This window comes from Eucalyptus grandis, chromosome 8 (assembly GCF_016545825.1).
Source record: "Eucalyptus grandis isolate ANBG69807.140 chromosome 8, ASM1654582v1, whole genome shotgun sequence".
Lineage (NCBI taxonomy): Eukaryota > Viridiplantae > Streptophyta > Magnoliopsida > Myrtales > Myrtaceae > Eucalyptus > Eucalyptus grandis.
In genome coordinates, this window is record NC_052619.1 from 49,671,294 (window position 1) to 49,685,993 (window position 14,700).

Sequence of the window (14,700 nt, forward strand, 5' to 3'; positions counted from 1 at the left end):
TAAATGTCGCGTGACATATAGCTCGCATATTAAATTGCAATGTCGCATGTCATTTTAGATGAAATAATTTTGTACGTCATTGCATTGCATTGCACGTCATTAGAATTAAGTCATTTTGGTTAATTTAGATTGCATATTTAACAATTGCATGCTCATTAAGAGATCATAAAATTTTTATTCATATGGTTTAGGACATGTTGTCATGCCATATCATTTCATATTAGATTATAAGCATGCATTGCATATTGCATGATTTTCATTAATTAAGTGGAAAACAAAACAAAAATTGCGTGTTAATTAGAAATCATATTTAGGACTGCTGATGTGAATTCTAAACTAACAACGCAGATGCTTTCGTTGTTATGAGGTAAGTCCTGCAATTTATTCGTTTGCTTTCTTGAGTGTTAAATTGGTGGATTGCGCATCTGCATGGTCACCTCACATGTTAAGGAATTAAAATCAATTCAAGTTGCTTGCCAAACAATTTTTTCAAAATAAAAGATAAAGGTACCGAAAGGGCATTAGAGAAATCTAGTGTAACCAAGTCCCCGTACCCATAATCTCTGGTTCGTAGGAGTAAAGTAAATCTCCCATTACTTTACTTGGGTTTCTAATCGACCCACCAAAAATAGATTAGTGGCGATTCCTAATTGAAAATCAATTGCATGTTATAAACTTGAACCTAAGTCACGAATTGGTATGGGCTTGGGAGAGCCTGAGTTAAGTCTAGGCTTAACAATCCATTAGCCAAACCTTAGGTGGTTCACACCCCGAAAAAATTGGGTCGCGACAGCTTGGCGACTCCGCTGGGGACTTGAGTTGAAACTCTTAGTGGACTTAGGCCAATTTTTCTTTTCTTTTGAAAAATGTTTTGTTTGGCAGCGAGGATTCCAGGTACGTCCCTAACATTTAAGGTGTTAAATGTTCTTGCAGGATGGGAGGTATAAGGGGAAGTGTTTGCTAACCTTTGTTATGCAGGGAGGTGTAGGAATGTATGGTTTACTTTCATATATGAAGTGTTGCTTGATATAAATTGTCATGCATGCCTTGCATTTATCACTACACTTTGCACACACAACCCGCCGCCGGACCGGGCCGCATTGATCATTTATGATGGTATTGAGATGGATACCACTTCGACCGCATGCTCGCGGTATGAGTCGCCCATTTCAATCCCGAAGTTTCTTTCATGGTGTCAAGAGTACCCACCTCGGTCCGCATGCCCGCGACCCGGAGTCGGCTCTTTGACCAAGCCGAGTCATGAGGACCCGACATAGTCCACAAGCCCGTGGCTAGTCCGATCATTCTGTGGCTCCACCTTGATAAGCCTTATAGAGTAGAAATTGAGCCACTTACCATGCGCATGTCTATGTGATTGTCAATCATTGGTAAAGTAAGTTCTCTAATTTTTGCCTTTGCAATTTACTTACTTTGTCACATTATTTTGTCGGTCCATGGCATTAGGATTGTCCCGAGCTTTGATTAATATACAATGGGGACACCGGACATTCGGATCATTCTCCCTCCAAAGGAAGAGCTTAGCACTTGGTGGGACAAGTTAAATCAGAATAGCCGTCAATTCGTAGAGTCACATATTGGTCGATTGCTTCCACTGCTGCGTATCAACATCCATGGCGGCCTTGTCCAAGCACTCGCCCCCTTTGTTGGTGCCCCGAGACTTCTACCTTCATCTTCGGCGGTAAGCATGAACTCACTCCCACCTTGGAAGAATATAGCATCACCATAGGGAAGTCCTTAAAAGCTTAATTGATTAGTCCGCCTATCGGAATAGATCATGTTATGGCCTTATCTGATTTTCTGAGAATTAAAGAAGATGACATAAGAAAGGTTTTAAAGGCCCATCGTAATGCATGTCCTTTATCTTTTCTGAAAAAATGTTTTGAAAAAGGCACCTCATTTCAAATTCGTAGGATTTTCCTCTTAGCTTTCTTTGGGTTTATAGTATTTCCTTACTGCAAGAATGCTATTAACCCTTTGATTGCTCAATTTGTTAGGCAAGTGTTGGAAGGAAATTTTTTTGTAAACACTGTTTTAACTGAAACTTTTCTTTCTCTCACTCATTTCAAAAGAGGTGGCGATAAGACTCTCCATTTCTCTCCTGAACTTTTACAAATCCGGTTCCTTTCTCATATAAAAGGATTTGGTGGTTCAATGACTATACATGATGTTAGTAATTCTAATCATCCCATTATGAGATTTGAGAACAATCAAAAACATGCACCAGATTATCATTATTCTAGGTGGCTAGCTTTCATGAAAAAACCAACTCCCAAGGGTTTCCTATGGCATGCTAAATGGTTCCAAGTTCGGGTAGCGAGACTCTTGTGTGGAAGAGTTGGCCCAATCCCTCTATTGGGATTCACTGGAGCATTGGAGTACTATCCGACTAGAGTGACTCGTCAGTATCAAGTTGTACAAGGGCTTCCCCCGACGTTACAAGCGGATCCGCTCCAAGTTAGCTTTGTTGATGGAAGCCGAGGCCATGGAGATTCCATTCTCACCATCAAATCGATGTGGGACATGTGCCGTCCACAAAAACTCAAATGGCCCGAGGAGGAATTGAAAGGCAGGGAAATGAAGTACTATGCCTCGATTAAGTATATCAAACGGCACAAGATTCCTGAAGAGCTGCTTCCAAAGATACCGGAGGCACCGTTGAAGATCACCAATCGAGCTGAGAATAAACGCCTCAAAAGAGTTGCTGAAAAAGCTCAAGAGGAGAATAAACGATTGCGCCGAATGGTGTCCCGAGTGTATATTGATCAAGCCAAATGAAATGCTTGAATCAATCTTGCTATTTTTAGTTTTAGATTAGGAAGTTTGAGTCATTTACTTTCCTAGTTCATTTGTTTAGGACGTTTTGAATTTCTATTTCAATAGGTTTGTCAAAAGCTCCATTGATGAATAAAGTTCTAGAATATTGCCATGGATCGACGTATTTTCATATGAGAATGCTTATTTTTGTTCATTTCTTATAATTAGGTTATAACGGATCCATCACGTTCGCCCATCATCACGCGATTAAGAGCTAGAATGGCCGAACAAACTGAAATGCATGATCGTATCTCTGCCATGGAATACCAACTCCAACAGTTGCTCACCTCTATGCAACTCATGACAACCCAAATCCAATCCCTCCGAGCGGATTTGACTCCCGCACCCGCTTTCCCTGAGGTAGTAGTTCCGAAACAGGAATACAAGACCCAGATGAGCAATAATGACATGTTTGAACTAGAAGATAACCCACTAGTCATTGCCAAACATGACAATGTCCCTAAGACAAAGCAGGATGAAGTGGAAGTAATGGACACTCTAGGGCAGCCTAGTGGCAAGTTTGATTACCTGGTGAAGTATTCAGCTCCTCCCAGCTTTTACTTTGACTCCCACAACATAGTTCCACGTGGATGGGATGACATGGACGATCTGACGCCTCCAAAGACAGAGAACTCTGATGACGCCCTGGAAGGAATCATAGGTTTGTTCGATGACCTCTTCATAGGAGCCAATGACGAAGGACCTTTGGAAGACATGGACGTTAGCCTGCAAGAGTAACTTGTTACTGTTGCACATTCCCCTTCGTGGGAATTTTTATCACTTTTTAGGATTGGTTTCCGCTTTTAAGAAATCGTTTTCGATTTTTTTCTCTTTTTAGGGGTTTAGGAATCACAATTTCCATTCTAATAATGTAATTCATTTGATTCTATGAAATTACAAATTTATTTCCAATTTTGAGGACATGATGGAGTATACCAAACCAGTCCAATGACGATATCCAACCATGAAAAAGAAAAATATCATCCACGGAGAAATCCTGAGGGCTGGACTCTTTCATGCTTCTTCCCAAAAACTTTTTTAAAAAGCAAAATCATTTCACTGCTAAAAAAAAAAAAAACATTTTCCCAAAGCTTGTAGCATATTAAACCTGTTTGTTTGTCTGACTCAGTTGCTTCTTGTCTCAGAGCATGATTCTATAGCTTGTTATGACAAGGGACATCTAAGAATAGTGTATCAAGTTTCCATGATCATAAACCTGACTTGTGATCAACAGGTTTAAAGCGCACTTGCAATGAAAAATATTTGGGGCAAGTTTGCTCCAAATTACAGCCTATATGTGGTAAGGAAGGTACTTTTAGGAGGTGTCATCCTAGCAGAAATGGATGGTCGTGAGTTTTCAAACTCCAGTAAATTCTAATGCTTTCAAGAAGTATTATCCATGATAGAATTTGTCATTGTCATGATTTGAGCTGCAAGCATTTCTATGATGAGTAAATTGCCTCAGTGAATTGAATTGTTCAAATTTGTTGCACATCTTGCATTTTTCTTCCTTGATGAATTGTGTGAGATGAATTGAATGTGTGAAAGGGGATACTTTGGAATAATGAAAGGCAAACCCTATTCCAAACCCTATTCCATACATTGACCCCCAGTGAGTTGTGTGAAAAATTCCATGCCCACAAGGAAGAGGGTGATCTCGCAAAGGGTATGTCAACCAAGATGATGAGAGGCAGTTTCTTCTGCTACCCGAAACACTACAGGTATATCCATTGTTCATCCTTTTGAGCCCACACACATGAAGAGCTTTTTAAATTATCCTTGTCAAGAGTCATCCCATACTAGGACAAGATTTGAAATGAATGATAGGAATTTTCTTACTCACACTTGCATCAATCTTCGAGTATTGCTTTTACAGTGTGACTTGTACGATAATTTAAAGTGCCTTAGGATGACGAAGAGCAGTTCTTTCTCTATCCTATACACTTTATTCATTGCATAGCCCCATTGAGCCTATGAATTCATTTCACATTAAACCTAGTTGGTGATCATCCCCCACACTGGGGCAAGGCAAGAAAGATCAAACCACTAAAGTAGCATGATTTACAATGCTGAAAATGAAGACTTTGTCAAAAAAAAAAGGAGTGCAAAAAAATGGGGCATGAAAAAGCAGTGTGCCTGGTAAAAGCAAGGCCAATGCCCAAAGAAAAAATCAAACACTTGATGAAGTGAGTCGTATCTCCAACAAGGTGGTACCCAAAAAAAAAAAAAAAAAAAAAAAAAAAAAAAAACTCAAATGTTGAGATGTTGCAATTAGTGGAGTTGTGATGTGAAGAAAATATTTGATGTGGAGAGGAAAATTGGTGGAAATGTCAAGATGATCACCAACTTTAACCCCCTAAACACTTTTTGAGCCTATTGATCATTTCATTTCTCAACCCATGAACCCAGCCTATGTTACGTCCCTTGCAAAGTCTCTTCAGAGTAAGGCACTTGAATTAACGTAGAAGTTCATATGTTTGAAAGCATCGCTTGAAGAAGTGTGAGTAAGATAATTTCTGCTTCATTTCTCATCTTTCTTGGCTTGTAAACCCCAAGATGATTGTGAAATATCATTCATTTTTATAATAGCCTCGACTCAAAGAGTCTCCTTTGCTAAGCCGTGGACCAAACTAGCGTTGCAGTCTTTCTTAAAGACCTCTCATATTGGTGAGATCGTACCACTTGCGAAATTGCTCAGACCCTTGTTTGGCATGACGATGGTGAGATAGAGTGATTGATAAAATCCTGCATCAAAGGTCAGGATGAAATTGCCATGAGGATGAGAGAAAAAGTCCTTTCAGACCAAATGATCCCTCATTTGACACATTCATGACACTCATGTGTTCAAAATGGAAATTAGGTGATGCAAGATTAATGAAAATTATCATGAACCTCCATTAAATTGATGCATGTTTATGATTACCAATGCATGTTGTCTCTCCTACAACCTTGTTTTGCAGGAGACATATCCCCGAAGATCGGAGATGATACTAGGTAAGTATATCTCTATCCATACCTTGAATATTTGTCATCGCACAGGTATTCCATTTTAAACATACCGACACTCGATTGAGTTGTCCCCCAAAAATTTCTCTCTAGATTCAATCTGATTAAGGCAACCGAAGAATGGTTCGGGTCCTGGTCAGTTGATCTCTGTTCGCAAGGTTGGGCGACCGAAGAATGGTTCGGGTCCTAGCCAAGCAAAACCTCAGTCTAGGCGACCGTAGAATGGTACGGGTCTTAGACAACATTTATTGCTCTAACAAGCGACCGTAGAATGGTATGGGTCCTAGAAAAGCAATTTTCTCATTCAGGCGACCGTAGAATGGTACGAGTCCTAGAAAGTGGAAAGTGGATACGGGTCTTAGACAAAACCTATTTCCCTATTCAGGCGACCGTAGAATGATACGGGTCTTGGAAGGTAAAACCTATTTCCCTAGAATTACGGGTCCTAGACACAACCAAACCCGTTTAGGCGACCGTAGAATGGTACGGGTCCTAGGAAGCAGTCTCTTCACAAAGTCATGTTACTATTCTAGGCGACCGTAGAATGGTACGGGTCCTGAACAAGTAACACCCACTACCTCGAATCACTCTATCCTCCTCGAAGGTAAGTTATTTCAAGTAGGTTCATCTATCATTTGCATTAGCATTTCCATGCATCATATAAGTTGCATTAAAAATGGAATTTATGTTCCAACAAAAATATCATCCATTGCATACACATAACCAAAATTTAGGTCTCAAATTATCTTTGAAGGCAACCTCTTCGAGCTCACCTTCAAAGAGGGCATTGTTGACACCTAAATTTTGACGATTTAGTTTATTTATTTATTACATAGGAAATTAGGGGTTAATTTTATTAATTGCATAGCATATAGATTTATATTTGCATTTATTTTGTTATTGGCATTTTATTTATTGGACCAGTGCGAACGGGTTCAAATTAGTTGGACTAAGCCCACGGAGCGAGCTGGTTGACCCAAGCCCATGTTTTTAATTATCTCGTGAAAAATAAAAAATTTTAAATTTTTCCGGGATATGAATATTTTGGATAAGAGCACATGTGTGAAAAAATATTGCGATTTATCTTTGCGAGATTTGGATTTCGAGAAAATATTCATTGTAATCTTAAATCTTTATCAATAGTGATCGGTTGGTGAAAATGTATCGCGGATGTAAATTTGAAGGGGAAATCGAAAGCTTATCTCTTACCCCCTATAAAAGCAATCGCGTACGGAGAGAGAAAGGGGGCTTCTCTGGAGAAAAAAATTCAGAAAAGAAAAGAAAAAGAGAAGAAAATTTTCCTGCAGAAAGTACACAAGAAAAAGTAAAAGAGAGAAGTGAGTTTGAGGGGGAAGCGGCCGAAACAAGAAAGGTTGATTTGACCTTTACTGTTCATCATCTTCCCAAAGCACCTCCGCCCCACTCACCGCTCCCGCAACTCGCACCAAAGCACCTCCGCGCCACCGCGACACCGGACGCCGCGCCAATCCCCGCCGTTGCGACCCTCCTCTCGCAAATCTGTCTCCGCCGTCATATCCCAAGCCACCGGTGACCCAGCAGTCGCAGCCGAGTCAAGATCCAAAGACCCGGGTTCCCTCCGCTTGCAAATCCAAGGTCCCCGACGACATAAGCCCCGGACCCAGCTCGACGCTTCCCTTTTGCCGGTGCCGAGCCTCATCGAAGACCCAGATTTGATGCCGCCCTTGCTCCGCGCCGCGACGCTCGCCCCCGATTCGGTTCTCTCACCGGCACGCCGCGCCCAACAGCCCGATCCGACGCCGGAGCTCCTCATCACAGCCACAGAGGCCTCCCGCCGTCCCCGCAGCACCCCGCCGGCTGAAGCCCGTGATCCGAGCGCCCCGACGCAGCCCCCGTGACGCAGGCCCGTGCCGGCCCGACGTCGAGCCTCGCCGCGCCTCCTTCGCGAGCAACCCGCGACGCCAGCCCAGTCGTCCGTGACTCCCCTTGCCGACGCCGCTCGGATCCAAACCCCCTGCACAGCACCCGCTGTTCGCAATTGGCAGTGACCCGCGAGTCCCCTTCCCGAACTCCGCCACCTGCTGCCGCCGGAGTTTCTTCCCTGCCGGACCTCCGATCCTCTGCTTTGGTGACTTGCCACGAACACGAAGCTTGGAAGGAAAAGGGAAAATTAGGTAGTTTTTATTTATTTATTTACTTACTGTTTTCTTTTTCTTTCCTTTTTATTTTATTCTTTTAGTGAAATTGTTCTCTTTAAATATGTGATTGAGATCCCAATATGAAAGTGCCCCTCAAGCTAGGGATTGATAGTCCGATTTTCGTGTCCGAAATTTGACTCGCAATCCCTTATAAAAATCGACAATCCAATCTCAAGCCCGAGATTTGATTTGCGATTTAATTTAAAATTGGCCAACCCGATCTCATGCGCGAGATATGGTTCGTCAATTTTTAGATATCAATCTTATCTTATTTGATTCGCTGTTGGTTGAGTCGGTATTATTTTCATAAAAGAAAAATCCAAAAATATTTGAGTTAGGATTAGATTTGCTGATTTAGGGTTAAAATTGCAATCTTATCTCGAGTTTTAAATAAAAAAATCCAAAAAATGTTGAATTAAGATTAGGTTTGGTTATTATCTTTTATATTTAAAATAAGAATTTTATTTTAAATCATGGAAAAGAAAACCAAAAGAAAAAGCACATTCATTTAGGATGTTAGTTTTATCATTATTTGAATTGCATGTGAAAATTTTAATTTCGAAATTAATAAAAAAAAACAAAAAAAAATCATCATGCATATATCATGTTGAATTAAGGCATTCTTTGCACGTCATTGCATGTTAGGGTTGCATGTTTATCAATTATAGATAGATAATCTCTCCTAGATAAATTGCATGTTTTGTTAGGAAAATAAAAATACCCATGTCATATAGAATTAGGTCCATGAAATGCACGTCATTTAGTGATTATTGTTAGGTTTATTTCTAATTAGAAATTGACCGTCATCAGATTAGGTCATTTAATAAATGTCGCGTGACATATAGCTCGCATATTAAATTGCAATGTCGCATGTCATTTTAGATGAAATAATTTTGTACGTCATTGCATTGCATTGCACGTCATTAGAATTAAGTCATTTTGGTTAATTTAGATTCATATTTAACAATTGCATGCTCATTAAGAGATCATAAAATTTTTATTCATATGGTTTAGGACATGTTGTCATGCCATATCATTTCATATTAGATTATAAGCATGCATTGCATATTGCATGATTTTCATTAATTAAGTGGAAAACAAAACAAAAATTGCGTGTTAATTAGAAATCATATTTAGGACTGCTGATATGAATTCTAAACTAACAACGCAGATGCTTTCGTTGTTATGAGGTAAGTCCTGCAATTTATTCATTTGCTTTCTTGAGTGTTAAATTGGTGGATTGCGCATCTGCATGGTCACCTCACATGTTAAGGAATTAAAATCAATTCAAGTTGCTTGCCAAACAATTTTTTTCAAAATAAAAGATAAAGGTACCGAAAGGGCATTAAAGAAATCTAGTGTAACCAAGTCCCCGTACCCATAATCTCTGGTTCGTAGGAGTAAAGTAAATCTCCCATTACTTTACTTGGGTTTCTAATCGACCCACCAAAAATAGATTAGTGGCGACTCCTAATTGAAAATCAATTGCATGTTATAAACTTGAACCTAAGTCGCGAATTGGTATGGGCTTGGGAGAGCCCGAGTTAAGTCTAGACTTAACAATCCATTAGCCAAACCCTAGGTGGTTCACACCCCGAAAAAATTGGGTCGCGACACTCAGCAATTATTTAAAGTTTTATAGTCAAGTAGATTACGTGCTTACAGTCTGCCTAGTGGACGGAGTTCAGATGGTGATGCCTCGATGGAATTCAAAATGCGGCCGATCCTCTACCCTGTATTCACCAACGAATCCCAGAACAACAGGCGCGATTTTTGGCTCCGCGATTGCTCTCGATACGAGGAAAAAGTAAAGAACGCCGGGGCGATGGAGGTGAACTTCTGGGATATAGAGTACCCGTAGCAGAAAGATTTGGTGTTCACCCCTCTCTCCTAAAAACCGGTTCCTCCTCTCTGCGTTCATCACTCGCCTGAACGACTTCTAGCGGGCTATGGAAAAAAGGAATTGAATACCGCCTCCTCCACCTTCTGCCGTGTCTGCGTGCTCTTCTTGGGTGCGTGCCCCGCCTCTCTCTCTCACTCTCTCTCTCGAAAGTAACCTAGAAATCGAAGGCGAGTTTCTGGGAAACGAAGCAACGTTGCCGAAGATCAGACCTTTGGATGGGCACTGAGACTGGGAGGAGTTTTCCCAGTGGAAAATTTAAAGCCCAATATTACCAAGTCACGTGGGACGCACGCGGCACAACACGCGGTATAATTAAACGACAGGTGGTTGAAGACTGGAGAACAATATATAAAAAAGAAAAGGGAGAAAGGTGCAAAATTGAAATTTTAACAGATTTTTCTATGTTTTAACGACGTTAGAAGGACATTGGATTGATCAATAAATGGTAAAATTTTGCAGATATTTCATGGTTTTCATCGTGACTTGGCCAAAAAAAGTACGAGCTAGAAGACAGAGAAGAGGTAGGTTCCTCTTTACAGCAAAAGAATAATGGGATTGGATATCGAATAGTGTTTTTTTTGTCAACTAATAGGAGATTTTTTTTGTTTCCAATTCACACTTTAATTTTTCAATCTTCTGACCTGAAACTTCTACATTTGTCCAATATTGACAAGTATATCTAAATATACTTTTTACCATATTTTAATATTTGAAGAAACATTTCATTTTTTGACGAGAGAGTAAAAAAGTTGATTTTTGCTTTTTTAAGCCAAAATAAAACAGTATTAGATGAGTTTTTTGCTTTTCAGCCACAGAGTTGAAAGCAAAACAAAACCACCCCCTTTCTTTTGTAATCAACGTGGAATTGTAAGGAAAACATTCATAGTCATTGTACTATTGAAAGTGTCAGAATGAAATCGATAACTTCGTCTTGGAATTGACTTCATTAATGATGACAAATATTACCGTACAATCTCATTTAACACATTTACTAAATCTAAAATCTACACGCTTGATTTGCGTTGATGGCTTATTTGTTAAACTATCCATGATTATTACACTAGCTTTCTATTGCCGAAATTTAGTGCCATGTAAGGCAAATGGCTATCCTTGTTCAAAATGCTTTCTTTTTTCCGCATTGGAATTTTGTAGTACCGATGATTTCTAACACGAATTAAAACACACTATATATATATATAACTTTTATTGCCACAATCAATACATAATTTTAACAGGTGAACTCAAATTGCCAATTCTAGATTTTGTTATATCTCTAAGAAGTCTAAAACCCATTTTCCCCTTATTCAGAGCCTGGACACATGATGCCATGAAGTTAATTTCCAAAGCATAGCATTTGAGCTTACGCTTTCTGCTATGTGCGCGGAGCCACATTCAATGCACATGGACAGGACGATATATTTGCATCTGTAAGGACTAGTCGAGCTAAATGTCAAGATATACAGAATTATCTTAAGAGAAAGCCTCGCTCTCTACCCTTTGATTGGAGCCTCTCCTGATCCTTGTGGAGAAAACTAGTTGTGGGACTAGATGAGCTAAATATTTGGAAATGTCATGTCACCCAAAGAAGTCATCTATTTAAAACTTGACAACACTATAATTAATTTTCTTTCGTGTCCGTCAAAGACAAATTATACTTATAAAAAAATGTAAAGAAGAAACAAATATTTTAAAATTATTTGCAAGCGGTACAAATGGCAAACTGCAAAAACACAAAGCTCATCTTTAAGGCTAATCTCACATCATCTTCTCTACAAAAAAAAAACACAAAGCTCATCTCAAGCTTCTCCAGATCTCACACTGCAATCTCCTTAATTGCTTACTCACTCACTCTGACTCTACCATCAAACAAGCACAATGAATTTTTATATGTTCAAGTCTCTTTCTTGTGCCTCGATGTTTGTTGATATATTTATATATACTAAGAAGTTAATTAAATTTCCAAGTCAAGTCGATTACCTACTTATAGCCAGCCCGGCATGTCAAAGTTCAGATGGTGATTAAAGCGACGTCTTGATGGAGTCCAATTTGTGGCCGATCATCTACAATGCATTCACCAACAATTTAAACACAGCGAGCAATAAAAAGAAAAAAAGGCTAACTGTGACAAGATTTAGTGAAAGAATATCGACTAACGCTTTTCTAGAAGAGGTTTGGCTCTGTGATTGCTCTCAATACGAAGAAAACATCAAGAAACGCGGGGGCGACGAAGGTGAATTTCCGAGAAAGAAGATCGACTAAGGCTTCTCAAGGAGAGGTGATTTTTGGCTCTGTGGTTGCTCTCGAGGCGAAGAAAACGTCAAGAAACGCGGGGGAAAGCGAAGGTGAATTTCCGGGAAAGAGAGGACCCGCAGAATAAATTATGGAAACCCCTAAAGTCAAAAAGCTCCACCGATCGCCGAGCTAGTGGCAGACACGGCAGAGTAAAGCTCCTTTTGAGCGATCGGTAGGTATTGCTTTTGCTTTAAAGAGGATCCTCCACTTTCCTTTTCTCATTTTCTTTCGAAAACACCAATCCGGTTTCATAAATTTAAAGCTGAAACTGGTTTTTTTATTTAAAAATGGCGTTCAGATTTTACTCAATTGAAAGCACACCATTGAGCGGAAAGGGAGGCTGATGCTCGCAGGCTCTTTTATGGAGAAATATCTCATTTTGAGGACTAATCGCACGTCATCTTCTCTACCAAAAGCGCACAGCTTATCTCAAACTTCTCAAAATCTCACATTGCAATCTCCATATTTTCATACTCACTTAATTTTAACTCACTCTAGAAGTTGGTCTCTAGCGTCTTGAAAAAGTTCACATTGCAATCTCCATATTTTCATACTCACTTAATTTTAACTCACTCTAGAAGTTGGTCTCTAACGTTTTGAAAAAGTTCACGACCCAGTGGCCACCCTTCCAACATGGAAGGGGGAGGTGAGGGGTTCAAATCCCCACCTCCTCAGGGGGGGATGGGGGTAGGGACGCGTAAGTTTCGAGAGTGGGTTGCGACTCCCATGCCCTGCAAGAGGCAGGGCACAAGTCTGCGAGTGAGTGTCGAGTAGGATTAGAGTAAGAATGACAAAAAAAAAAAAAAAAAAAAACCTCCCCAACAAGTACCGACCAAAAAAAAAAAACAAAAAACCTCCCCAACAAGTTACCACTATAGTGAAGTTACACGTGGCTCCAAGCTAGATTTCATTACTTGGTTTGAGAGTCTTTTTGATAATGTATGTATGCTTCTTAACTAATAATAACTTCCCAAAATTACAACATTGAATTGCTATTTTCAAGTTGTTTTTACACTCAAAGGGTACAACATTTTAAGAATACTGAACAATAACATGCAGCGGTTTTAGGAGTGCTTAGCTTGAAATTTAAAAATCAGCATCCATAGAGACATATTCACACTTAATGCAAGTAGTTTGAGTGATGCACCATCAACTACATATGTCGATGTGTATAAATAGGTGGGGAGAGATGGGGTTGCTTTTGAAGGGTAATTTTCTAGCTCATGAACTATCAATGCAATTAAGTCTTAATACTTGTCCAATTAGTGTAATCACATCCTTTTTAGCTTTGTCCAACTTGACTAACAAAAAATCTGACATAACTTTGTCAATGTGCGCTTTTTCTTTTTTCTTTTTCTTTTTCTTTTTTTCACTTTGCTAGTTTGGCAACCCTCATAAATCATCCTCACCTATGCACTTTATTTCCTTTTTTGGAAAAAAAAAATTATCCTTTTTTTAATAAGGTTTAACTAAGAATTAGGTAAAAAAATCATTTGGACCAAAATGATGTCGTTTTAGTCTTATGCATAATACTTTAACAAATTTAACCCTACTTAGGGGAGATAAAACAATAAAAAAAAAATCCGCATTAGCATTTTTCATAAGCTAAGTTAAATAAGGTTAATGGAAGGATTTAATTGCATTAATTTGATAAACTTTACAACTTGATTGCACATTTTGAATATTTTAGGAATTGCACTTTTTAATAAGCCTTAAAATTTTGAATGCACTTATTGTTCTCTAAAATAACCATTGTTTAAAAATAACATCAAGTGGGATGAAAGATAAATCATAATTCCTATGGTTTTCGGAGAATTATTACTACTTCATCAATCAAATCAACGTCATTTTGAGCAAATTTGAATAAAGAAAATCTGAAAAAATTTGGAAAAAAAAAAAAAAATCAAAACAATGGCATCCATGTCATCGGCATACACGGCCAAAGATGATTGAACCGCTACGTTAATGATTTCGAATCAAAATTTACTTGATGGACTATAGTGGAACTTTTCGCAAATGTATAAGATTAAATTGGTTAAATTGATAAATTTAGGATTAAATTGATATCCGTATAATAAACTTAAGATTTTTTCGGTTATTTTATTAATAATTCTATTATAGTTACTTATTGTGCTTAATGGCTTAGGTGCATTTGGTTGGACTTTTGGGGAAAACTATTGAGAAAATACAAAGAACTTTAGGTTGAAAACGCTTTTCAAAATGCAAATTGTGTTTGTTAAATTGTAATATGAAAGTTCATTGTGAAGTACCTTTGAGCAAAATAGTGTTTGGAGAGATTATATTTACAAATGAATTTTGTGATTAAAAAAAAAGAAAAAATTCATCAAAAGAAAAACAAAAATGTTGGCCAGTGAGGATAGGTGGCCGCCGGCGATCAAAATCTGTCATTGGTAGTCGACATCTGAAGTTGCAAGACCTTAGGCAACCTCGTAGACAACTGGGGAGGGCTGCCCAGGGTCAGGTGAC

General features: G+C 39.0%; 1 long non-coding RNA gene across 1 annotated transcript; it reads right to left on the reverse strand.

Moving 5' to 3' along the window:
• Window positions 1–11,106: 11,106 nt before the first annotated feature.
• On the reverse strand, window positions 11,107–12,306 carry LOC108958644. The gene is made up of 2 exons (XR_001985923.2): window positions 12,076–12,306; window positions 11,107–11,981 (listed from the first exon to the last, which is right to left on the reverse strand). It is a non-coding gene; the product is annotated as an uncharacterized LOC108958644 (long non-coding RNA).
• Between the last annotated feature and the right edge of the window lie 2,394 nt (window positions 12,307–14,700).